The 23,913-nt window shown below is 38.1% G+C and overlaps 2 long non-coding RNA genes across 3 annotated transcripts in view; one reads left to right on the top strand and one right to left on the bottom strand.

Moving 5' to 3' along the window:
- LOC113439311 (uncharacterized) overlaps positions 1-23,913 on the top strand; it is a 129,922-nt gene that overhangs the window by 14,162 nt on the left and 91,847 nt on the right. The gene's annotated exons all lie outside the window — the stretch shown is intronic.
- LOC148127675 (uncharacterized) lies at positions 6,498-8,115 on the bottom strand. The gene is made up of 2 exons (XR_015741007.1): positions 7,989-8,115; positions 6,498-6,564 (listed from the first exon to the last, which is right to left on the bottom strand). It is a non-coding gene; the product is annotated as an uncharacterized LOC148127675 (long non-coding RNA).

Raw genomic sequence — 23,913 nt, 5'->3', positions numbered from 1 at the left:
CTCAATTCAAATCATTATATTTATACTTTTGTCTGTCCTGTTTCAATTTCATATTATCTTTTCTTATTAAACAAATTTTTCCTGTAGTTACTAATTGGAGTATGACACCTTTATATCTTTTAATTTTATCCATTCAAACTCTTATTTAAGCTTCAAAGTATACCTTTAAGATTATAGCATTCAGTATAATACATAACTTCCAGTCAGATTCTGCTTGGTACATTCTTAAAATACACACTATATTCTTAAAATAAAATTATATATATATATATATATATATATATATATAATATATATATATATATATATATATATATATATATGTAAATAATGCACACATTCCATTCCAATTCAATTCTATCATTAATATTCATTAAAATCTTAACATCTTTAACATTTCTTTTCAATTAAATATTATACTTCCTTGGGAACACTTATAAACTTTCCATAGTTAATTCTTCCCCCCCCACCCCATATTTCTCACTTATATTTTTATAAATCATTACTAATAATTAAAAATGTTCCCATTTAATTCTCTCAATCATTTTAATTCATTTATTTATTACCAAACATTCAACTACCTTACAGTAAATATTTTATCCATCATTTAAATCATATTTTCTAAAATTATTTCTGTTTGTAATATAACAATGCTATCTTATGTACCTTTGCAGAATCCCTTTTGCAATTAAATTTTCACCCAACAAGCTTATGGTTACAATCCATATAACTTTTCCCTGTTTCTCCATTTCTTGTTTCTGTCTTTTACAGCTTCCTTTCCTTTCCTTCTTCCCCCTCTTCTTCTCCCTCCCCCTTTTACCCCCTCGTCTCTCTACTTCTAACTCTCTCATCTGTAATCCCCTCTTCTGTTGCTTTCTAATATTATACTTATCTTTCAAATCATTCTTCTTTTTGGTTGTTTTTTCTAGTCTTAAACCTTTCACTTTTTCCCCCCTTTTCTTTCCCCCCCCCCACTTAAAATTATTTGATCATTAAAGATTCTTCTTTGTCCCAATCTTCTTGTTCTGCAAGCGTTTCTTGTTGTTTCTCATAGTTCTAGATTTCCATTTCTAAGAATTGAAATACGAAGCCAAAAGAACCTCTCCCTTCTTGTGCATCTTCTTTCCATTTTTTATGTTTCATTTTCAGTTCTTCTAAGAGTGATACCATTTTAAAAACTTTTAAACAACCACCCGATTAATTTTAGTCATCCAGATGCAAAAACCAAAAATCACCAAGTAATCCAAATAATCCAAGGCTGTTTCTTCTTGCTTCTTTTTTCCACTTTCTCTTCCTGGGGTTCTATTATTTTGTTACCAAGTTTCAATTAAAATGTATCTTTGAGGAATCTTGTTAAAATTTCACTGTAAGTTCCTTTTAGTTACAGTTCCATTCCTTAGTTCCAGGCAGTCTCCTCCATTTTTCCAGATCCTGCCCTTTTATTGTTTTTTTTTTTCTCCTTTCCTGCTTTTTAAAAACTTTTAAATATCCAGAAATCTTTATTCTCCCTTTGACTTTTATTTTCAGCTTAGATGCCTATTAATGTCAAAGTGGATTTTTTTCAATTTCTTGCTTAAGTCTCTTAGCTGTCAGTATAAGGAAGGGAAGGAAAAAAAAAACCTAATCCTTTCCCTTCTCTCTCTCCTTTGCAGCTTCAAAATCTTCTTTGGGAACAATGTTATTAAATTTAAATTCCAGGATACCTTATTCGTTGCTTTTGCTGTTTGACCCGGTCAACCAAAACTTTCTCTTCTTATCTTCCTCCTGCACATTCTTTTCCAGTCGAGTTCTTCTTTGTGGTGGCCATTTCTGACCACCTCTACAACTGCCTTTGGGAAAGGGAGTAATGGCCAGCTGGGGAGGAGAGATGCATCTCTCCTCAACTCTGCAGGCAGTCTCCCCCTTCTTCACCACCTCTATGGGGTGGCTTAGCCCCGAAACCAGCTGGCTCGGGGAGCTCCAGCGGTGAGCACAGATCGAAGCCTTGCAGAGATGAGGCTTTAGTCTGTCGCCAAAGAAGCTCAAACCGGAAGTTCCTGGTTATATGTGTTCTTCTACTTTCCCCCAAAATGCTAGAACATTCCAGGGAAGACGAGAACAGTGAGTTGTGCTTGACTTCAGGAAAATAGGACAAGCATAGTTCCCCTTCTAATTTCTCTACAAAGTTGGGAAGGACAGAGTGCACAATATCCAATGATATGGAGACCATCTATGTATAGGACCAATATATGAAGCCCTGGATGTCAAGATTGAACTGCTTTGCTTCTTTCAAACTTAATGTTTTTCAACTTGCCAATGAAATGGAGGGAGGGAAATGGAATGTGGAGAATGTATGCAGAGATCATGAGAGCATAGACCCAGCAAAGTCACCGCTGCAGGTTCTTGAGAAAGAGATGAACCATTCTCATAGCAAAAGACCATCTCATAATTGGATAATGTGATCAGCCAGATCACATTGTCCAATGTGATCTGGAGAAAGTATTGTATAACAGGGCAAGCATTTGTGCAGGAAACCAAAGCTGGTTTTGTTTCTTCAGTAGCAACATGGTATATCTAATAAGATTTTAATTTTGGGGATTCAATTCTGCTGAGAGTGTTTCCTTGTTTTGGGTTTGCTAATTGGACAGTTGACACTGGGATCTATATAATGTCCAGCCCTCAGGCATTCAAGCAAATGCATGGAGGGTGATAAGATCTTCCAGATTGTATTGGTGGGACGATATTAACAAACACAAATTGTACAATTTAAGTTTGATCAAAGAATAAAGCTGAAATGTGTTATCAATCCAATTAATTCACTCCTTGTTTTTATCTTTGGACCAAATAACGCTTCTTCTTTCAAGGAAGGCTTGAAAAACGTAGCCTTCATGCAGCACCAGAACCTGTGAAAATCCACTCAACCATCCCTGCCAATTAAAGGCTACAGGCCTGACCTTTGCTAGGTATTATTTCCCTAGCTGTTACTAAAAAACTAGGTTCCTGTTGAAGGGAGGATATCTTAGAGGACTCAGTGAGAGCAGCAGGCCACCATTGGTTTGTTAAATCATTAGCTTGTTAAAAGGTAGCTGAAAATATGCCAGTAACTCAGGACTATGAGTGGGAGGCAATCTTTCCTGTGTAGTAGTGTATCAATCCTCATTTTTAAAAGGCCAGTGACAAAATTAAGTCATTTCCATGCATCCCATGACATAGCTTCAGCAAGCATAGAGTTCATGCTGGAACCTTTGCCTGTTAGTCTGTTCTTTATAGTCCACCTGCAAAATCAAACCTATGATTGCTGAACTATGTCCAGCAAAGTTCAGCCAGGCTGATAAAATCCTGTGGTGAATTGATCCACAAAGAAATATCCCATGGAAATTTCTCTTGGACTGACAGACTTGTTTTTCCCCCTAAAAGGTAAGCTCCAATTATTTGTAATCAAGGGAAATGCAAACTTCGTTCAGAAAAAGAAAGCAGATTTGTACAAAATGTGAGCCTAGTGCCAACTATAATGAAAGAGATGGATAATCCATTTCTCCAGAGGAAGAAGACTGTGATCAACTGAGCAATACGTCTGTTCTACTTAATGATGGACAACTTTAAGAGCCCTGTTGGTTCAGTTCAAGTGCTTCCCTCCCGCCCTCACCACCCAGAGGTGGTATTCAGCAGATTCTGACCAGTTCTGGAGAACCAGTAGCGGAAATTTTGAGTAGTTTGGAGAACCGGCAAATCCCACCTCTGACTGGAGATTTTACAATGTCCTTCCCCTGCCATGCCCACCAAGCCATGCCTACAGAACTGGTATTTTAAAAAATTGAATCTCACCACTGCCCTCTCCCCACAACATGGATTCAGAATGGATAGAACTGCAAATGAAAGTCTTCCAGAGAAATCCAAGATGTGATTTAGATAAAGCCCAGCAAGAATCTTTTCTTCTGCACAAATGTGATTCTCTGAACCATCTTCAAAGATAGTTCTACTAATAAAGTACACTAATGAGGAGGCTAACAATCTTGGTCTGCAGAGTTTGCAGTTTGTGAATCAGTCTGAAAGGTTCATCTGAAAGGCACGCTGTCTCATCAAAGCTCCTTAGCCTGCAGGTAACAAAGTTAGACCCAGAAGAAAACCCATCTCCACCCCAGCTATGAAACTGCTAATCCTGAGATTGGGCAACCCTTCTCTATAACAAATTGGATAGCTATATTTGATTCTCATGACAGTGGAAGAAAGAGGAGTTGGGGAAAAAAAACTAGAAAGAGAGAGGATGCAAACATTGGAAAGAAGAAATGATGGTCAATAATGAAAATAACTCGGTCTTATTGATGATTGGTTGATTCTTACGTTATTACATTCACATAATGTATATTAATTCAACATGCATTTTTCTTTCTTCAGTACTGCACATGCATTTGTTTATGTACATATGCATATTCACCAGGAAATATGTATAATTTTTCTTTCTATTCTGTGCCATGGGAGGGAAGGAGCAAGATGATACTTGAGGTTTGAAATGAGAGCCACTTGACTTAGAAAACATTCAGGAGCTAGTTCCAAGGGAACTCTGTCAAGCAAATTGAGAAGGCACAGATGTTTTTTCTTGTGACCCATATTACCTGCCAGAATCTCATCAGTAGTTTGCTTTTGGTTGTTAATGGTGAAGGTCTCCAGAGAAGGCTCAGGCCTGACTATGAATATTAATGCATCCACAGACCTGAATTATCAGCTGATTTATGGATTGGGTGGTGGGAAGTGGGTGGGAGAGAATGCATTATGGAAACAAAGATGCAGGAATGTTAGCTATTTATTTGAAAAGGCTTTGGGAAATGCTTACTGTATCTTTTACTCCATCTGGCTATTGTGCTCATCGGCTACATAAAATCAAATTGGGGGCCCATTTGGAAAAGGAAGAGGCTCATACATTTGGCTAATGGAGGGATGGAGTATACAGACCTTATAAATTGATTACATCCCCCCCCCTTCCCCAATTTTGTGCTTTCTTGATATGGCAGCCTGCTAATTGCAACACCAATGAATTAGCCACAAGGGAGATGGTAGTTAATAGGGATTTGAAGAGTGATTTGTGATTCTGCATCTACCCTTAGGGCTTCATTCCCAGGGACTCCTTTTAATTTTGCATCAGCTGCCAATTTCCATACCTATATCTATATGTTTGCTCCAGATTAAACCATAGCTATATAATTACGGAGAGCTGGTTGGTGCGGTGCTTAAGGCACCAAGCTAAAAAACCAAGAGATTGTCAGTTCTTGTCATGTCTTTAGGCATAAAGCCAGCTTTCCTGCAGCCCAGGGAAGGAGGCAAGGGCAAACCACTTCTCAAAAAGGACAGAAGGCAGCTACCAGGAGTTTAAAAAAGAAACTTGACCTAAAGGCACAACGATGAAGTAATACTAATATTCATGGTTGACAGATTAGAGGGGGCCCAAACAAAGATGTAAAAGGCATAGGAAGGGTGATAGAAATGTATTTGATGGTTTTCCTTTTAAATAGATATCATCTTTTAAAAAATAGAAAACGATGCTTTTTCTCCAATTAACTCTGTTTGGCTCTATTTTATCCCCTTCCATTCATAAGTAGTATGTATACAGAATTCAAAATATATGCCTACACTGACAGAAGAGTTTTCCTGATGGTCAGGATTTTTGTTTTAGTGTTGGTTGTTTTGCCTCAACCCAAATATTTTGGACTACAACTTTCAACCATTAGGGCCAATGAAGGGACAAATCAAAATGTCTGAAGGAACAAGACAGCAGCATATAAAACAGTGATGCAAAACAAATAATAGAACATGGAGCAGTAAAGGGCAAGGAGAAACCATAGTAGCTGTGTGGTTCAACAGAGCAAATAAAAGAGGGAGCATTAAGACAATTAAATCTAGGGGGTAAAGAATGGCTGTGGTTGCTAAAAGTAAAGTTCTGACATCCATCACCCCACAACCCTAGACAAAACACAAACAATCCTTCTGAGCATTTCTACACATGACGATGATCCAAAACAATTTGCTACGTGGAAATAGACCGTAGTCTAGATGAATGTCTGCATGCCAGCAGGTCAGACTTTCAAGGGAGGCAAAGCCTTTTGGTCTGGCCCATACTTTGTTCGGTTTTCACATTTTTCACCTTTAGAATGACACAAAAGTATGCATGCACGTAAGCATCCCTAAATGTTCAGCTTCTTGTCCATGGTGACTAGGGAGAGGGTGCTCCCTAAACCATGCATGCAAACTCAATAAAACAAAGGCCACTGATCACGGGAGCAGGTTGACAGGAATGGAATGAGTCTTTCGCCTCTCCCTTTAGTTGCCAGCTGACTTGTTACCCATTAAAAAGACTTAAGAAGAACAGAAAATGGAGTGTCTGTGGAAAGCTATTCGTTCCTTGCACCCCTGTTTGTTTAATGGAGGCAATGCCATAAGCAGTTTTATTTTGGTGACCAATCTTGATCAGGACAAAGATCAGGGCAACAAAAATCAATCTTACTAAACTGAACCATGTGCATAGGCAGCTTCTCATTAATTTTAATCAGCAAAAGCAAGCATAGGCTTCCCAGACATCAGGCATGTTTTGGTCTGCAGGGGAAAAGAAAAAGAAAAAGAAAAGAGCAAACACATACTTAAAACCAGCAGTCAGCTCAACACAAATAGGTTCTTGAGACTGGCTTTGAACTCTCCCTTTGTGGGTAAACTATCAATGGTCGGAGCTTATTCTTCTATCAACTCCTACAGTGCTTATTTGCAGGATGATTATTTTACAGTTTTGTGAAATCAAGACTTATTTACATACACCCACCGCCAGTAAGGCTTCAAGAAGAGGCGTCAACTCCATTTATTCCAGGGTGTATTGATTTCCACGACGCTTCTGAAATAGCTGACAAAATTGTGCCTCGGGCATGTTTAGAATAAGTCAACAAGCTTAGTGCTGCTGTCTAAGATGTCACGGCTTATATTAAAGAAGAAGAAGAAGAAGAAAGCAACAAATGTTTAACCAGAAATTAAACCCCAACTGAAACATTTCATAAAGGGCATGACTCTCACCCGTTTTAGAATAAGACACAACTGTAAACTGAAGAACCGAACAAATTATGTGGGGAAACTAGTCCATTCTCTTTTTAAGCACTGAATTATTGGCGCCTCCCTTCTTAACATTGTTTCCTCATCTCCCGTAAATGTATAATCCAGTCCATGCTTTCCAATGATGATGCTAGACTAGAGATTATGGAGTTGATGGTTTTACAGTTGTGGGGGTACATTTACACAAATTTGTGTATACAGCAGCATTTAGCTTTCCTCCATTACCCCCCCCCTTCCCCTAGGGCTATATAGATGCATTCCTATTATATTACATAAAAACAAAGTAACACAAACCTATTTGTCACCTCTCTCCTTCTTTGGAAAAGGGGAGGGCGGATAGATTTTTTTTTAAAAAAAATAATATCTGTGCTACCATGACCACAAGAATAACCTAGAACTTGCTTCTTGTGCCCTGGTGTTAAACTTACCTTCCATTTATGTGTAATAGAAAAGAATAACATTCTTTAAAAGTTAACAGTAGAAATATCCATGTCTCTGCTTGCCTGGGTTCTTCTTGAGGTAACATGTTTTTCAAATAATAATAAAAAAGGATATTCGTGAGCAGTGTTGACCCCCCCTCTTTTTATTTTTCTTCTTTTATCTCTCACTGTCCTCTGGATACTAATTTGGGATGCACACGGTTGAGGTTTCTTTGTTTCTGGCCTCAAATTGCAGCTTTAATGCACTACTGGAGCTCTAGTTAGTTATCCTAATACCTAAGCTGTTTGCTCCTCTGAGTTCACAGTTTATATGCACTGATAGCTTTCCTAGAAGATATTCATTGACTCACAAAAGCAGTGGTGGTATTCTACCAATTCAGCCCAGTTCTACTGAGCTGGTAGCAGCGATGAGCAGTGGAGACACCAGTTCTCTCCGCTGCTCTGCTGTTGGGCCCACCCGCTTACCCGGGCTCCCATACTCACCTTTATCTTCTGAATTTGAAGCACAGCTGCCTTGCGCGACACAGAAGAGTGCCGCGCGGTAGTTGCTGAAGCGACCGGGATCATGCAGGCTTGCAGGAGGTGAGTTAGAATGCCTCTGCGCCTATGCAAACACCTCTGTGTGTGTTTGGCGTGCACACACACAAACTGTGTGCACGTGTGCAAAGCGCACCCAACAAGCCACACCCACCAAACCAGTGGTAAACATATTTGAATCCCATCACTGCACAAAAGGTTCTTGAATCCAGAGCTACCCAGAACAAGACATATTTAGAGGGATGTAATGAAACATAAATGACTGGCACAAAACATTAACTTGGATGTGTGGCACATTCAGGTCAAAAACATGATGTAGGAAATTAGTATGAGAGAAAAATGGCATTTTACTCATCATGTATTACATAACACATTTGTGAGTATTGCAGCAAAAAGTTGACCTGTAGCTCCTTGCATTCACCCTGCGGATTCGGATAGCAACAAGGGGATTTGGGAGTAGCAAGGTTGCTGTATTTTTATTCCCACACTGGTGTTCTTCAAATAATGCATTTATACAAAAAGAGTTTTTTACATTAAGGTCTCCAATTGGATATCAGTGGAAAGTGTAAATTTACAACAGTTTATCTCTGATTTCAAGGATATGCTAAGATGGGAGAAATTGCAATTATTATTGTCATGGAGAATTTCCATGATAAAAATAAATGTATTGCCTAGAATGATGTTTTGGTTTCAAACAATATCTATTTCGGTAATGAATGCATTATTTAAGCAATGGCAGGTAGAATAGAATAGAATAGAATAGAATAGAATAGAATAGAATAGAATAGAATAGAATAGAATAGAATAGAATAGGAGTTGGAAGGGATCTGGAGGTCTTCTGTCCAACCTCCTGCTTAGGCAGGAATCCCTACACCACTTCAGACAAATGGTTGTCCAATCTCTTCTTAAAAACCTCCAGTGTTGGAGAATTTACAACTTCTGGAGGAAAGTTCTTCTACTGATTAATTGTTCTAACTGTCGGGAAATTTCTCCTTACTTCTAAGTTGTTTCTCTCCTTGATTAGTTTCCACCCATTGCTTCTTGTCCTGCCCTCAGTTGCTTTGGAGAATAGTTGACTCCCTCTTCTTTGTGGCAGCCCCTGAGATATTGGAACACCGCTATCATGTCACCCCTAGTCCTTCTTTTCATCAAACTAGACATGCACAATTCAGCTAGGTTTGTATGGCAAGGGAGGAAAAAAAGGCAAGGTTTAAATATAAATCCTCAAAAATGCAAAGCAATCAGAAAACTTGATACTGCCAATTAATATTATTTAAAATTATCATTATTAATACAAAAAATATTTGATATCTCTGATTTCAAGTAATTACATATTTCAACACAATTTTAACTAATTAAATATGCAGATGTAATGCGGAATTATACTCCGAAGATATATAATTGGACAATTCTTGGAAGAACTTTAGTTCTATCGAGCCTCAGATGTTTTAAAACGTCATTATATTATTATGTTTCTCCCCCTTCATCTTGCAACAATCTTTTTTAAAAAAATAAATTTTATTGATTTTACAATTAAAACAAACCAACAACACATACATAAATGAAAGAGAGAAAAAGAAGAAAGGGAGAAGAAAATAGAGAGAGAATAATAGAAAACAATTAAAAACATTCTCATCTTCAACAGTTTGTAAGACCTCTCTTTTATCCATATTTTATGCCATATACACACACCTAATCCTTACATATATCTGTGTATCACTACTATGGATTTATCCTATCCTCTTTTGCCTTTTCGTGTGAAGTCTATCTTTGGTCTATCCATTTGTACTAGCAGTTCCAGCTGTTGTATTATATTGAAGTGTCTTTATTTTTTAATGCCAAAGTTAATTTGTCCATTTCTGCACAACTTGAAAGTTTTTGAATGATCATCTCCTCTGATGGAACATGAGGCTGCTTCCAACATTGTGCAAAAGCCAATCTGGCCACTGTCAAAATGTGTGTTATTATATATTTCACTTTTTTTGATATTTGTTTATTAAAGATCCCTAACAGAAAGGACTCTGGTTTGAATTCGATCTGTTCTCTTGTCATTTCTTCCAGCCAATTTCTAATTTTCTGCCAATATTTTTGAGCTTCTGTACAGGACCACCACATATGGAAAAAAGTTCCCTCTTTTTTTTTTTTTTTTTTTTTGCATTTCCAGCAATTCGGACTCATATTGGGGTGCATCTTCTAATCTTGAAGGAGGAAGGTGCCATCTATAAAACATTTTATAGGCATTTTCTTTGTATGCTACCGATTTTGTAATTTTATTATTTATACCTCAGACCTATTCCCATTCTGTTATGGTGATGCTACATCTGATATTCCTACTCCAGGCTGTTCCCTTTTACAATTTCCCTGTTCCCTGTCATGTTCCCTTTTACAATTTCTTCTTCTAATTCTACTTCTAATAAATAATTATAAAATTTTGTTATATTTTTTTTGCCTGATCCTAATAAAATTTTATCTAGTTGCTGGAGTTTATTGTTAATTCCAAATTCTTTCTTGTCCTGTTTATACCTACTTTGAATTTGAAGATATGCCCAATGATCAATTTTTAGTCCCTGCTCTTGAAGTTCTTGCCACGATTTCAAATTTCCTTGTGTATCCAATAGGTCCTTATATTTAATCATTTTAGTGATATCCAGATTATTTGGGTGAATCATCGCCTCCATTGTTGAAATCCAAATTGGTATTTTTAAATAGTGTTTTTTCCACATTTTCTTCCAATTAGTTAATAATGAGTCTCTGATTAGGTGTCTGTGAAAATATTCTGGCTAGTTTTCCCTACATCCCATAAAAAAGCATGCCACCCCCTCTGCAAGTCATGGCCTTCTAAGAATAATATTCTCTTATTGGTTAAATTCACCCATTCCTTCAACCATACTAAAGAGGCTGCACTATAATACAACTCCCAATTTGGAAGTGCCAGCCCTCCCCTGCTCTTCATATCCTGCATTGCCTTTAAATTTATACTAGGTTTTTTCCCTTGCCAGATAAATTTTACAGTTATTTTATTAAGTTCTTCAAAAAAAGAATTGTGTACTTTGGTTAGGATCGTCTGAAATATATATAGGAATTTTGGAAGAATATTCATTTTAATAGCAGCAAACCTGCCTAATAATGAAAGTTGCAGCTTGCCCCATGTTTCTAAATCCTTCTTTACCTGTTGCATCAATTTATCATAATTATTTTCCTTAAGTGTCTTACAATGTGATGTCAACCATATTCCTAAGTATTTAACTTTCTTTATCACTTGTATTCCCATAACTTCTTCTAGTTCTATTTTCTGTTTTTCTGTTAAAATTTTAGTCATTAATTTGGTTTTCTTCCTATTAATTTTAAGTCCTTCTACTGCTCCAAATTGTTCTAATTCATTCATCAATTTTTGTCCTCTTTCTATTGGTTCCTCAATGAAAAAAGCATATCATCCACAAACGCTTGCAACTTATATTCTTCTTTCTTAACCTTTAATCCTTTTATGTCTGGGTTCTGTCTAATTCGCATTAGTAATGCTTCTAATGATAATATGAAGAGCAGGGGTGAGAGTGGGCAGCCCTTTCTGACTCCTTTTTCTATTTTTATTGGGTGGGTATATTCCCCGGTTATTATAATATTAGCTTGTTGTGTATCATAAATGGTTGTTATAATATTTTCAAATTTGGTGCCTAAATTCATATTATAAATTTTTTGGATTAAAAATTGCCAATTTAAATTATCGAAGGCCTTCTCTGCATCTAAAAACATAAGTGCAATTTGTTTTTCGGGGTGGGCTTTGTAAAATTCTAAGACATCTAGTACTATTCTTAAGTTGTTCCTGATTTGTCTGGTCAGGAGAAATCCATTTTGATCTTCATATATATGCTCATTTAACATTCTTTTTAGTCTACTTGCTATAATAGAAGTGAATATTTTGTAATCAGTGTTTAACAGTGAAATCGGCCTATAATTATGTATATATCAGGGATCCGAATCCTCCTTCGGGATCAGCGAAATCAATGTCCCCCTCCATGAGTCCGGCATCCTGGCTGCCAATAAGACGTCATTAAAAACTTCCACCATAAGAGGTCCTATTTGTTCTGCGATTGCCTTGTACAGCTCCCCCGGAATCCCATCTGGTCCTGGGGATTTATTGTTTTTCTGGTTCTCTCTTGCTGATTTCAATTCAAACCCAGTAATGTCTTTGTTTAATAATTCTTCTATTTTTTTCCCCAATTGCTTTATCCTTCACTTCATCTAAATAGTTCCTTATTCTATCTTCGTTAACTTCTTCCTTTTTATATAACTCTTCAAAATACTTATGGGCAATTTCTTTTTTCTGTTCTATCTCCTGTTGTATATCCCCCTTTCCATCTATTTGCTGGTATATCAATCTCTTTCCTTTCCTTTTTTTTAAGTCTATATGATAGCCATCTCCCTGGCTTATTAGAATGCTCAAAATAAGTTTGTCTAATTGTATTCAAATTTATAATTTGAATTTATAATTGTTCAAATTTATAATTGTTCAATTAAATTCAATTTATGTTTAGTTATTATTATCTGATTTTGCAATTTTGAATCGTTTGGGGGTACTCTGTAATTGAGTTTCTAATTCCTTAATTTTTTTGTTGTAATTTGTTTTGCTGGGCATATTTTTCCTTATTCCTCTTGGCGTTATAAGAGATTGTTATACCTCTTATTACTGCCTTCATTGTATCCCAAATGTTTTGTTTCGTAGTTGCTCCATTATCATTTTTCTTTAAGAAATAATTTAATTCCTCCTTGAGTTTGTTGGTGTCTTCTTTTTCTCTTATTAACTGAGTATTCAACATCCATCTTTTCTTGGGTTTTTTCCTACCCTTCCATATTATCTGAATTGGATTGTGATCTGCCCATTCATCATTTCCATACATATCTTGGGAAGCTCTCTTCCCCCCCCCCCCTTTGTTCTTCCCCCCATTACTGTGGTCTTTTGGATAATCAGCAATAGAATTAAAGTCTCCTATGATACAAATATTTCTTTTTTCCAATCCTACTATTTTTCCATAAAGATGCTTAAAAAACTCTTTTTGATCTCCATTCAAGGTGTAGATTACCACTAAGAGAATTGGATGGCATTAATCCAGATCTGCAAAACCAGAGTTCTTCCCTCAGAATCCAACCATATTAAATCTGCTTTCAAATCCTCTTTAACATATACTGCAATCCCTTTCTTTTTCCCCATGTCTGCTGGTGCAGTAAATAGCTTCCCTAATTTCGGACATTCTAGGTATTTTTCATCTGTTTTCTTTATATGAGTTTTTTGTAGGCATATTATATCAGCGTTTTGTTTGATTAGTTTAGCTATTATCCTTTTCCTTTTTACCGTTGAGTTTAAACCATTTATATTAATTGATAGTAGTTTCTTTTCTTCTTCCATTTAATTAATTCTGTTTTGCTCTTTGTCTTGTAATGGCTCCGGTCTCTCCTTGTGCCTGAAGATGTGTCCTACTTTCTTCTCTCTCCTGATGTAGATGAGTATTTCCTTGATTTCCTAAAGTTCAATCTCTGTTCTTATGATAGCCTTGATCTTCCTGGGAGTTTGTTTCCAGTTCCTCCTTACTGTTCTGGTCTTCCAGACCTACCAAGTGCTCATAAAATTCCTGGGCCTTTTCCATGGAGTCTATTTTAATTTTCCTTTCATTCCAAGAAACTAACATCCCCTCTGGGATTAGCCATTTAAATACGATGCTTTTCTGATTTAAGTAAGCTGCTAAGAACTTGTAGTCTCGTCTTTGTTCTCTTACTCTTCTTGGTATTTGTTTGAGAATCAAGACTTCTTTACCTTTATGTGATTGTTTCATCTCTTTACATCCTATATATGATATCCCGGACACTCCTTCTCACAAATCGTATATGGACTTCTCTTGGACATTTGTGGCATCTCACATAATTAGTGCTAATCCTGTAAACTTCTTCAAACTCCCTTAAGATGTCATCTTTATCCTTTTCCAATAGTCCAGCCAGTATTCCCGCCATTAGTTGTTCCAGGTCTTCTTTGGATTCCACTACATTTTGGAATCTCAAGTATGTAGCAGCCTTGTCCATCTCAAGGTAGACCAGTGAGTCCTCCATTTCTTTACTCACATTCTTTAATTCTTCATCTACCCTAATTTCCTTTTGGTTCATTCAGTCCTTTTCTCTACCTCTTTTATTGTTGCTTCATTTTTCTCCAAGGCCTGCTGTAATAATCCAACTTTGTCCTCTACTTTGGGGATATCCACTTTCATTTCTGCTTTTAATTTCCCAATCTCCTCTTTTAGTTCATTGATATCTGCTCTTGTCTCATTATGGTTTGTCATCGTTTCTTGCAGCTTTGTCATCAATTCCTGTAAAGTCAGCAAAATTGATTGGATGTTGGCATTCGAGATGTTAGCTTGTTTCTCCACTGGTAATGTTTCTTCTATGTTTTTTTGTGCCATGGGCGAAGCTGTTGCCGATGTACTTGTTAACGTCAGGGTGACCTTTCTTCCAGTTTTCAGAGCTGTAGTAGTTGTGGAAGTCATTTTTTTTAAGATTTGTTTCTGTTGTTGTACTATATTAATTATATTATCCCAAATTAACATTTAGTGATAGAATCTCTGTATTAGGATTGACCGGTATCTAATTACTTAATTTATCTATGCTGGATAAATTAAATGGTTAAATGTGCTCTTAAATGGTTACTGAAGTATAAGTACTTATATATAAAAATATTATCACTGTATTATTTTAAATCCAAATTCTAAATCACATATATAATTTTGTAAGGTCTATGCTCAGCCTCTATCCATAACTTCATGTTATATATATATCCAAATCCAACTATATTTAAATATTATAAATAAATATGTGTATTTATCTTACCTTATTTTGAATATTCTTAAACACAAACAGTGTTACATTCATCCACAAGTGGATTAATTGTGACCACACAATAAATTATAATATTAATACATAAATCCTATACTTATTAATTAAATAACACTTAATGTTCTTACTATTTTCCCTATATATCTAATCAAAGTATAACTATCACTATTATTAATAAATCAATTAATTCAATTATTTAACAATCAGTTACAACAATCAATTTTCCTTTCCCCAGTATGAATATTTATAATCATTCTAAAGAGAGAATAAAGAAGGAGAGATAGTTCATCATAGGGCCAGATGGTGAGGGAAAAAGAAGAAGAAAAATTTGAGCAAATGTATACAGAAAAAAGGGAGTTAAAAAAGGGGGAAAAGGAATTTTGAAGTAAGTTTTAGCTTTCTGTCTCTAAGTTTGAGAGCTTTCATTCCAGATGCATCAGAAGTGGGGAGGTAAAAAATGCTGAGTAGTGACTGCAATTACACAGTATCTCCACACATTCGGAAGCTTCCACTTTTACTTTTTGTCTTAGCATTCCGAAGTTCAATTTTCCTGATTTTCTTCAGATGGAACCACTTCCTCAATTAGATAAATATGCTCCCTAAAGAGCTGTTAAGTGGTTTATATCAGTTATATTGTTACGATAGCTTCAGGGTTTCTAAGTATCGCCTGTGGCACCACACTGTCTCTGTTCCATCAGCTCCGATCTTCTTCCTGTCTCTGCTTTAATAAAGTCTTTCAGAATAAAAATCAAATGAGATAGTCCAAATCCTCCACAACTTCCAGGCACCTTCCAGCCGCTAGTCTCCCAACCTCATAAACTTCCCTTTTTACTCATTATTGTCCTCTCTCTCTCTCCTGTCTGCCAAGCCCTTTCACTTTCACTTGCTTCGCATCCGCTTTTTGGCCGCTTTCTTTTAGGGCTCCGGACAGACACTTGTAACAGCCTTATAAAAGTCTATGGCATTCCAATCCTCCTCTCTGATGCTAATTTTCTCTGCCACATTCTTCCCCAATGATCTCACAAAGTGTCACTCACTCGCTTCTTTACATCGGTGGCAGTCCAAACTTCGGAGCCGCCATTGATAGGGGGCTGTTTCTTGCTCGTTGGGCTCTCGAGGGCTCTTCTTCACTGCAGGGGGGTTGCCTTCCCCACACTGCAACCCGAGTCTTCCCCATGCCGGCACGAATCTCTCCAGGACTCGTGCACCCTCAAAGGATTGTGCTAACCACAAAAAGAGATTAACTGAAATCACAGACGGGCTTCTGCACCTCTGTTCATCCTTGCCTTGCCACCAGAAGTCCGCAACAATCTTGACAGCCTAGATTTATTCTGTTTAATTTGTTTCATGATTCCATCAATGGACTTCAATCCAACCCCTTTAAATCTATGATCACTTTACTCTGTACATAAAATGACTTGTCCTATAGTGAAATTTGAAAAGTGCATTGATTCTATATTAATGCTAGAATTTGTTCTTGAGAATAAAAATTTGTTGGAAAGATATCCCAATTTGCAAGAGTTGGAAAAAGTAATTTCATATATATGTAGGCTCAAATATACAGTACTTTTCCCAGGTTTTTTGCTGTACCTTCTGTTGTGAATGGTTTCTGCAGACTTTCTTTCTCCAGACTTCTTTCCTATTTTCCATTTCCTCCTTTGTCTGCTCATATATCTGATAATCTTACTTTTGTACACTAACTAGCAGACTTAATGAACTAAAAGACTTAATGAAAACTCCTTAATGGCACAACATGTGGACAAACTCAACTATAGTTTCAACTGGGAAACTGTTAACATCCTAAATCCAAATAGGTCCAAAAATGTAGAAAATTCTTGGAACACTGGCATTCAGATAAGTCAGAGATAAACAACATTTACATGCCATCAAAAGAGGCAATTAAAAAGCTAAAAAGATCAAAACACTTCCTTATCAGCAATCAACACTCAGATAAGTAGGAATTAACACCAGGATTTATACCATACCAACAATCAAGTAGTAAACATTACTCCACTCAAGGAACTACCAACTCAAAAAAAACCCCAATCAAACAATAATGTAAGAGGCATGCATAAGTCCACAATTGTGCCTATCATCCCTGTCCTATTGTCCCCATTTATTCGTACCTATTTCCTATATTCATACTCATGTTTATTCTTATACCTATCATCTTGTAAGTGACTGACAAATCAAATAAATAAATAAAAACAATAAACAACAGCTAATCAAGCAACTATAAGAAAGAAAACAACACTCTTACGAACACTGATAATGCATGGTACTGTATATAAACAGAGAGGAAACCACACTCTCTTCTAGCACTAACAATGATACCTTAGTTGGTAATGAAATATGTGCAAGAAAACAACCAAGCTCAGAAAACACCAAAGTTACCACAAAAACAGGATGCTTTGGCTGAAAAAAATAACTTTCCTAGAAGACATTTTCCCCAAAATTATTTTGGTACTTATTTAAGAAAATTATAGCAACAATCAATATTCAGAGGGAGGGCAATAAGCATTAGCTCTCTCTTGTTGCGTAGTCTCCAACTGGTGAGATCCAGGTTTAGATCCACGCCAGGCTCAATCATGAATGCTAGCTTGGCTTTGGGCTTGTTACCCTTTCTTAGTCCAACTTTCCTCAGAGGGATGATGTTGCAGGGGAAAATCGGAGGACGAAGTGGTTTAGTGTGTACGACCACTTGGGTTCCTGGAGAAAGGCAACATAGAAATCTAATACATGATTAAATAACTGTTGTGATCACTGTGAAGGTCTGCTACCAGTTACAGAGCCTGCATGAGAATTATGATGGCTAGAACTGCCTTTTTAAAAAAGGTTAAGAAATAAGCCCCTCTTTTTTAAAAAAAATGTTTTTAGTGCTGAAAATCAAGGGGAAAAAAGAGGCAGAAGCAAATAGTATATGAAAAAAAATGCAATTTTGAATTTTGTTTTCTTCTACAAAAGCCCTCTTCTTCACTCTATTTTTTTTTTACCCTGAAAACATTTCATTGACAAAAGTTCAGGACAGCCTTCCTATTCATTAAGAAAGTGCTCTTTTTTGCATAGATTTGTTGCTGGAAATGAGCCATTGAGATTTATTTCATAATCTCTGCCCAGCTTTAACTCTATGGGTGGTCTTTGATGAGTAACTGTCTTTTTGCTTAGCTTCCTATAAAGGTTTATTGCAAGAGAAGTGGGGTCTCTAGGATCAACTGTGACCAATGCTTGGGGGTGACAACAGCTAAGAAACAAGGCCATGTCTCAGTTGAACTCTTTATCACAATCCTGAATAAATTATAGACACAAATATTCCTGCCCAGGGGTTTTCTAAAGTTTTCGCGGGTACTTACATGTATGGTATTCAGCTTTGTTCGGGTATTTTCCCACATCATTGTAGTTGTGCTTTTAAAGTTGTAGCAACGTTTCGGCAGAATCTCATCTGCCATCATCAGGCTTCTGTATTGTGTAAATATATATACACTGCTCAAAAAAATAAAGGGAACACAAAAATAAGACATCCTAGATCTGAATGAATGAAATATTCTTATTAAATACTTTGTTCATTACATAGTTGAATGTGCTGACAACAAAATCACACAAAAATTATCAATGGAAATCAAATTTAGCAACCCATGGAGGTCTGGATTTGGAGTTACACTCAAAATTAAAGTGGAAAAAACACTACAGGCTGATCCAACTTTGATGTGATGTCCTTAAAACAAGTCAAAATGAGGCTCAGTAGTGTGTGTGGCCTCCACGTGACTGTATGACTTCCCTGCAATGCCTGGGCATGCTCCTGATGAGGTGGCAGATGGTTTCCTGAGTGATCTCCTCCCACACCTGGACTAAAGCATCCCCCAACTCCTGGACAGTCTGTGGTGCAACGTGGCGTTGGTGGATGGAGCGAGACATGATGTCCCAGATGTGCTCAATTGGATTCAGGTCTGGGGAATGGGAGGGCCAGTCCATAGCATCAATGCCTTCATCTTGCAGGAACTGCTGACACACTCCAGCCACATGAGGTCTAGCATTGTCTTGCATTAGGAGGAACCCAGGGCCAACCGCACCAGCATATGGTCTCACAAGGGGTCTGAGGATTTCATCTCGGTACCTAATAGCAGTCAGGCTACCTCTGGCGAGCACATGGAGGGCTGTGCGGCCCCCTAAAGAAATGCCACCCCACACCATTACTGACCCACTGCCAAACCGGTCATGCTGGAGGATGTTGCAGGCAGCAGAACATTCTCCACGGCGTCTCCAGACCCTGTCATGTCTGTCACATGTGCTCAGTGTGAACCTGCTTTCATCTGTGAAGAACACAGGGCACCAGTGGTGAATTTGCCAATCTTGGTGTTCTCTGGCAAATGCCAAACGTCCTGCATGGTGTTGGGCTGTAAGCACAACTCCCACCTGGGGAGGTCGGGCCCTCATACCACCTGCATGGAGTCTGTTTCTGACTGTTTGAGCAGCTGCATGCACATTTGTGGCCTGCTGGAGGTCATTTTGCAGGGCTCTGGCAGTGCTCCTCCTGTCCCTCCTTGCACAAAGGCGGAGGTAGCGGTCCTGATGCTGGGTTGTTGCCCTCCTATGGCCTCCTTCACATCTCCTGATGTACTGGCCTGTCTCCTGGTAACACCTCCATGCTCTGGACACTATTTTTTTTCTTGAAGAGCTCTTGGAGGACCTCTGAAGGTTGACAGATTCAAACTTGGTTAAGACAAAACAGTCATAAGAGCAACCATTTCAGAAATGTAGACTGAGTAGAAAGATCATGTGATCTTTGTGACTCCTCCTGTCATGATATGACTTCCTGGTTAATACAAAGCCTTTAGCTGAATATCTATCTGTCCAGCAATCCAACCATCCATCAGTCTGTCTATCCCAGCTTTGAGAAATTGGGGAAATTAGCAGCCATAGCAACATCATTAACCTATATAACTTAAAACAAACCATATGGCCTGACTAATTATGATAATGTGCTATTCTACTATATAAACACAAGGACATATTTTAAATAGCCGGTTAGTCATCTTTTTGTTGTTTTTCTTCTGCCATACAGGTTCCTTTGAAGCATGCATTTCCTAGATAACCCCCAAATCATTTCATTCTCTTCCCTTGCATATTTCAACTCTATTCAAGTACACAATGGAGCATTAGTGCTTGACTTTTTGCCTTTAACAAAGACAAGAGGGCATACGTCCATGGTTTATATGTGGATGAGGCAGACTAATTGGTCTCAAAATTGGAGCATAGAGCTTCTTTCAAGAGCTTGACTTTGTAAAAACTTTTTTTTTTAAATAAACATTTGCAATTCTTCATGAAAGGCACTTTTCTCCATGAATCCTCTTAACCTTTGCTGACCTTGCTTCCTAACTATACAGTGCTTTACACTTGGGGATGATTAGGCCTTAAGAAGGCTCCTTCCAATGCATGCATACATTTGAGTCTGCCCATTCAACTCTAAGGGCTGATGGTCTCAAGAGCTAGCTAAAAAAAACAGAACAAAATAACTTTGGAAAAATAAGCCAAAGAACCTCCTTACTCCTGTTCCATGTGGCTATCTAATGTCTGCTCCCTGAGAGAAAATAACATGCAAGATTGTGCACCCATGGCCCTGAGTAGAAAAATCATCCTTTGAGTACAAAATACAAATAATTGTTTTGAGATACAGTATATACCGAGGCTGCCATAGGGACACAGGATTGGGCTATCTAAGGGACTGCTTCTCCCCATTTACATCAACCTATTACTCCATCAGCTCTTGCAGAGAAGGCATGCTCTGGGTACTACCAGCTAGGGATCTACACGGGGTGGAATTCTACCGGTTTAGACTGGTTCTATAGAACCATTTCTTATGATTCTGCACAAATTGTTCCCCTGGCTGGCCATGCCCCTTTATGCCCGCCCATCCTCTCCCCACCCAGTCAGTACTTATCGTGCATGTGCAATATTGCGTGGATGCCCGATATCACTGACTGGGTTCTTCTCTGCCCAGTCACTCTTTAAGGTATTTCTTTCCCCCCCCCCCGACTATCAGCTGTTCCTATGATCAGCTGTGCTGGGATTCCCCTTGTCATCTTACTTTTTCACCCAGGAGGCTTCCCTGAGGCCCAGGAAGGCAAAAAATGGGTGGTGCAGCAGCACCCTGCTCTATTTTTTGCCTTTCTAGGCACCAGGGAAATATCCTGGGAGCAAAAACGCCCCCCAGGAGGCTTCCCTGAGGCCAAGAAGGCCCCAAAATGGAGCATGGGGTCTCCATGCTCCATTTTTCCTTCCTGAATCCCAGGGGATCCTTCTGGGAGCAAAAACTCCAGGAGGTTTCTCTGAGGCCCGGAAGGCCCCCCAAAATGGGGGTGGGGTGCTGCCAAAAAACCCCAAAGAACTGGTTGTTAAAAATGTTGAATCCCACCCCTGGATCTACATTTAGTGTGTCCCTGGAGATGTACTTCTCTGCTTTGGCATCTGTCTTATAGAACATCCTTCTGGCCAAAATTAGTTTGGCCCCATCCCTTCTGATAATCTGAAAAACCCTTAATACCTGGTTATGTGACCAGGTCAAAGGCTCAACAGAATTGGAGACTTCTCTAGATGGCTCCATTGTCAAGGGGACCATCCCTTCATTTATGGTTGCATGTAGGGTTTTAATGTTATTTATTACTATGGTTTTTATATTTGTATTTGCTGTTTTTATACTTCCATTTTTATTTATTGTTATGCATTGCCAAGAGTTGCCTTCAGTGAGATGGGTGGCTATATATAGATATGTGTATACATACATACATACAAACATACATACATACATACATACATACATACATATATATATGGATCTTTGGTTGTTCGGGTTTTCTCCCGCGTAAGATTCAAAGTGTCTAGGCAACGTTTCGATGAAGTCTCATTCATCATCATCAGGCCTCTGTCTTTGGCTCTTGCTTTCAGAGTGATGTGAGGTTGCAGCTGCTTTTTTCTTTCTAACTGTCAGTGGGGTGGGATTTGAATGGGTGGGGGCTTGGCTGTGTTCTGATTGGGTGGGGTGTCTTCTCAAATACAAATACCCGCGAGAACCTCAGAAAACATATATATATATATATATATATATATATATATATATATATATATATATATGTGGATCTTTGGTTGTTCGGTTTTCTCCGCGTAAGATTCAAGTATCTAGGCAACGTTCGATGAAGTCTCATTCATCATCTTCAGGCTTCTGGCTCCGGCTCTGTGCTTTTCAGAGTAATGTGAGATTGCAGCTGTTCCTCCTTTTAACTGCCAGTGGGGTGGGACTTGATTGGGTGGGGGCTTGGCTGTGTTCTGATTGGGTGGGGGTGTGTTCTCATTGGTAGGGGTTTGGTTGTGTTCTGATTGGTTGGGGGTTAGCCGTGTTCTGATTGGTTGGAGGCGTGTTCTGTTCAGGTGGGGGCTTGGCTGTGTCCGGTTAGTCTTAGTTGCTGGGGATTTGAGCTGGTGAGTTGTGATCTTGCTGTTTGGCTTCTAGTTCGTGGTCCTGTTGCATCTTCATAGTGGGTGTCGGTTTGCTTCATGTATGGCTCGGAGGGGTTTGAAGTGGGTAGTGATGCAGCTGCAATCTCACATTACTCTGAAAAGCACAGAGCCGGAGCCAGAAGCCTGAAGATGATGAATGAGACTTCATCAAAACGTTGCCTTATATACTCGAATCTTGGCTGGAGAAAACCCTAACAACCAAAGATCCACATATAAATACTCCGCGAGAACTCAGAAAATATATATATATATATATATACATTTGATAAATAAATAAATATCTGGATGGCTAAAATGCAGGAAACCAGTAGTTTGGAGCAGAATATCATTTCTTTGTTACCATCTAATGGGCCTGCATTGATTTGCAAAGAATAGAGTTACCAAAATGTTTATGATTACTTTAGAAACTGCCCCAGTTGCAGAATCCGGCCAACTTATATCTGTCTAATAACACGATAAAAACATAAAAACATGAACTTAGGTTTTGCAGAAAGCATTTAAGTTCCATTTGTTGTTTGTTACATTAGAATCAAATTTCCCTTCAGCTACTCATATAACTCTTAAGATGGGCAGAAGCTTGGAGATGTTGCATCAGGAAGGATAAAATCAAAGCGTTAATAACTATTTTTGAATCCAGTAGAACATTTTCCTCCATTTACACCAGGCAACAGATCCATCAGAAGGGCTGAAGTCAAGCTGTTCTAAGATTTTATAGACATGCCTCAAAAACATTAATGGAATCAGCATGTACTCATGCATTAATTAACAATATAGCTTTTTCTTCAGGCAAAAGTAATGATTAAGAAAAGAACAAAGCAATCTAATTTTCCTCTCATAAGTTTAAAAGTTAGTTTTATGAATGCTCATTCATAAGTTAATCCTGCTAAGTTCAACGGGAGCCCGTCCTTGTTAATCACAGATAAGATTACACTCTATTATTACAAAAGCTGTAAAAATGTAGATTCAACCACAGATGTAGATGTTATCTAGTTGGGTAATGTTACGTCTGCAAGTAAACCATGTTCAGAGAACATCAAGGACTATACAGATGTATTGCATTCTGAATAGACTGAGCTGAAGTTTTCACTCCGGTCTGCGCATCCAGCGAGAATGTGGACCGTTCCTATTGGCTGACGCTGTTTGACAGCTGACTATAAAAGGGAGCTGTCAAACAGCATCAGCTGTTGCCCACCAGCTGGCTGTCCTGTTAGTGCGGCAGTTGCAGCAACCCTTTATTTTTAAATAAAGTTACAGCTGAAGGTTGCTCTGTGTTGCCTCTGTCATTCCGCCGCCAACGAATTTTATTTCCCTCAATTATGAGAGGAGAATGGAATAGTATAACAGAGTTGAAAGGGACCTTGGAGGTCTTCTAGTCCAATCCATGCTAAGAATTGTCTCTGTACTAAATGTAAAGTCTTTAAGAACCTGAAGTGGCCTGCCAGTTTGGTGTCATGTCTCCTCTGGAGGACTAGTGTGTGTAAGGATTCTG

The sequence above is a fragment of the Pseudonaja textilis genome, chromosome 1 (assembly GCF_049901715.1).
Source record: "Pseudonaja textilis isolate UNSWEBS1 chromosome 1, rPseTex1.2, whole genome shotgun sequence".
Lineage (NCBI taxonomy): Eukaryota > Metazoa > Chordata > Lepidosauria > Squamata > Elapidae > Pseudonaja > Pseudonaja textilis.
Note: the sequence above shows the minus strand (reverse complement) of the source record. Positions and strands in the feature narration are given on the sequence as shown.